Genomic DNA, 4,023 nt, shown 5'->3' with positions numbered 1-4,023 from the left:
CAGAGAGAGCCTAAAAGGTCTCGCTGCAGAAGCCATTAGAAGTTTAACACTCAGCCAAAGGCATTTCACTTCAAGATTACCTCTGTTTACTGCAGGATGAATTTGGACATGTTGAAACAATTTCTAGTCTGCTGTTTCAATTCAAGCAAATGTACCAGAAGAGAGGTGAAAGGCTGAGTACATCAGATGATTGAAGAAGTTGCTATATCAGATTGTGGAAAAGAGGAGGATGGATCCAGCAGAAGTGGAACAGGCCAGGATGAAGCAGCTTTCACAGGGTGCTTTATGCTCAGACCAGGGGTGAAATGCTCTGAAGTCTGCTACCGGTTTACTTCGCTACCGGTTTGCTTCATGAGCACATGTGTGGTGCGCGCCAAACATGTGCTTCACATGCATGCACGCTGCAGGCGCTACCGCACAGCACTGAAAAAGGATTAAGAAGACTTTTCTGAGTCTGCAAAGGTAAGTAGAACAGCGGGGGGGGGACATCTGTGCCACACGATTTAGATTCACTAGAAAGCAAGATTTCCTGCTTTCTAGCAAATATAAATCACACGACACAGCTGATTGTCGGAAATACCGGTTCGCCCAAATCGGTAGCATTTTTTACTATCGGTTTGGGTGAACCGGTCCAAACCGGTAGCATTTCACCCCTGGTTCAGACCCAGTCTGGAATCAGCTAATGATTCTGGCTGCAGGGAACACCTGGGGGTATCATGAGCTCATAAAGCGAGTTAGGGCAACAGAGGTGGTAGAGGAAGCCAAAGAGGCCACAGCTGTTGTGGCCCGTCAGCGGCCTGTGCAGTTAGTAGCTGATTCCGACAGCGAGAAGACTAGTGTGGTGCTGCGCCAGCAGCCTGTGCAGCTGACGCTCGAGTCAGACAATGAGGAGGCTGGAGAAGATGTGGTGCCAGAGGCGGGGATTCAGCCAGGGCCTTCAGAACCTCCAGAAGCTCCCATAAGTGAAGAGGAAGAAGAGGAGGAGCCTCTTCTTGATGCACGAGCGCGTAGAGCTGTTAAAAGGCAGGAGTGGTTCCTCAGGAGGAGGTCTCCTCGAGAGTAAGGCTTGGGGTTAATTGGCCACTCCGCTAGCCTATTTAAGGAAGAACAACAACTGATGCAATTTGCAGGAAACAACTTCGTTCATATTCCTTCGCGTCTTGATTCCAGAAATGTTTGATTCGGCTCTTGTTTCTCTTTTGTCAGTTTTCCTGCAAATTGCTTCTGGGCATTCTGCCAACCACAGTAAGATTCTCCAATCGTGCTGGTACAAGTGGAAGGCATTTACATGAGGGCTCTCTTGGACTCAGGTGTGCAAGTGATGTTACTGTACCGGGATTTCTATGACAGATACTTGAAGCATATACCCATACAAAAGTTAGGCTATTTGCAGATTTGGGGCATTGGAGCAGAGAAGTTCCCATATGATGATACCTATCCAGCTAACATTTGGGCCTCCAGTTATTGTATACGCTGAAACCTTCAACACCCTGGCCATTGTCTGTACCTGATCCCTGGGAGCTAGCCACGGCTTCCTGATTGTGGGACAAATACCAACTTAGTTAGACATCTGTTCATCCCAATTGTCCCAGCAGCAAATGATTTGGTGATGGGGGACGTTCACCCTGCACTGCAGGCAGTATACTGACATCTGGTGCAAGAGTAACAGGCCCCTGCAGAAGGTGTGGCACAACTGTGGAAAATGGACTGAGTGAAGAGAGTACTACAACCAGGGGAGGTAGCATGTCTACAGGCCTCCATCAGATTGGACTGGGAGGAGCCTGTGCCCTACTTCGTCCTTGAATCTAACCCCAGAAGTCAGAACATTGGAGTGGGGGTAATCCCAGAGATGGTCTCCACAAAGGCCAAAGGACGGATCTTGGTTGGAGTCTGGAATGTTACCAACTTCCCTGTGAGGTTGAAGGACCGGATGTTGTTGGGACAAGTGAGCCCAGCTACCCCAATTGTACTACCCGATACAAGGGAAGAGTCTGAGGATGGGGTTTCAACAGATCAATTCTACCTGAAGAACACAGAGCTTTCCCAAGAATGGTGGGAGAGGGCTAGAGACTAACTTTGGAGGTGGCGACACCTGTTCTCGAAAAACAAATTTGACATGGGAGATGCTAGGAGCGCTCAACATCTTATCCATCTACAGGAAGATAAGCCTTTCTGAGAGAGATCTCGGTGGATTCTCTTAAGTGACTTAGATGACCTCAGGGAGCATCTAATGGAGTTGAAGAGGACTGGGGTCATCCGAGAATCTCAAAGTCCCTACGCTTCTCCCATTTTAATAGTCCAGAAGAAGAATGGGTCCCTTAGAATGTGCATAGATTACCATTCCCCATAGTTGGGATCGTCTTGAAGGAGTACTATATCAGGAATATGATGGAACACCTGAGGCCTGTCGCATACATCAGCAGAGACCTCACATCAGTTGAAAAGAACTATCCTACCCAGTTCCTGGCACTTAAATAGGCACTAGTAGATAAGTTAAAAGAACTGTTTTAGTTCTTCGCCTGTCCATCTCTATCTGTCCTGAAAATGTTGGTTTGCAAATTTGATGTGCTAGATATGCAATAGCAGTAAGTGGATGGCATTGGCTGGTCGATGATGTATCTTTCTCTCTATCAGAAATCATTGGCAGTTCTCTCTATAGTAACGTTATATTTCAGCTTAGAATTTACAGATATACATTGAAAACACATTTTCTTCTATAGGGCTGAAAACGCTCTCTCTCTCTCTCTCTTTGTGTGTGTGTGTGTGTGTCTTTCTCTTGCTGTCTCTGTCTCTATCTCTCACTCTCTGTCTATGTCTCTCTATGTATCTCTGTCTCTGTCTTGCTGTCTCTCTCTGTCTCTCCCTCTGTGTGTGTATGTCTCTTTCTCTGTCTCTCTCTTTCTCTCACTCTCTGTCTCTCCCTGTGTGTGTCTCTGTCTCTGTCTTGCTCTCTCTCTCTCTCTTTGTGTGTGTCTTGGAGTGGAGTTTGAGACAGAAAACAACCCACTCACGTACTTGCTGACGACAGCCAAACTTGACACCACCAGGTATCAGTGGCTAGATGCCCTCTCCGGGTTCAAGTTCAGCCTGAGGTACTGCCTAGGTGTGGGGAACAGGGATGCAGACACCCTGTCAAGGAGATCTTATGGTCCCAATGCACATGCTGAAGAATAGATCCGATTAACTCCTGACGGTATTCAAGCCAGGGGTGAAATCTAAAATTTGTTACTACTGGTTCTGTGGGAGTGGCTTGGTGGGGGTGGGGGTAATGTGACTGGGTGGGCATGGCCAACTTTTTTTTTTCTTTTAAAAGCATTTTTTCTACAACCTCTTCGGTCGAAGAGGTTGCAGAAAAAAATGCTTTTAGAAGCCTCTGATGATCAGGCAACTCAGCTGGGATCATCAGAGGCTTTTAAAGGCATTTTTTTTCCTACAACCTCTTTGGCCGAAAAAATGATTTTGAAAGCCTCTGATGATCCCAGCTGAGCTGCACGATCATCAGAGGCTTTTTTTTTAACCTTTAAAAGCATTTTTTCAGCTGCAGGGGTTGTAGAAAAAATGCTTTTAAAAGTAAAAAAAAACAGCCTCTGATGATCGTGCGGCTCAGCTGGGCATGGGGGGTGGGTGCAGAGATTTTTGCTACCGGTTCTCTAAACCACCCACTGCCATCACTACTGTATTGGGCGATCTGGTCCGAACCAGGAGCATTTCACCCCTGATTCAAGCCCTATACCAGGGGGTCAAGCATCAAGTTCGAGGAGCAGCTGAGGCAGAAGAAGTAGGAGTCACTACGGTGAGTATTCCTAAGCTGTACTGTAACTCCATTCAAGTTAGAGGAAAGGTTATGCCTGTTTTGACTAAGACCTAAAAAGGGATCAGGTAGAAGACCCTCTTTGTGGCCTGTCTGCAACGGCCCTGCTAACTGAGTCCCTGAGAGAAGCTTGGTTATTGCATAAAGAGTGGGACTGGTTACAGCTCCAAGGAGATGTGGTTTATCGGAAGTACATGCAAATAACAGCACAG

The sequence above is a fragment of the Pantherophis guttatus genome, chromosome 5, assembly GCF_059756535.1.
Source record: "Pantherophis guttatus breed Tessera chromosome 5, ASM5975653v1, whole genome shotgun sequence".
NCBI lineage: Eukaryota > Metazoa > Chordata > Lepidosauria > Squamata > Colubridae > Pantherophis > Pantherophis guttatus.
This window is presented reverse-complemented; position numbering follows the sequence as displayed.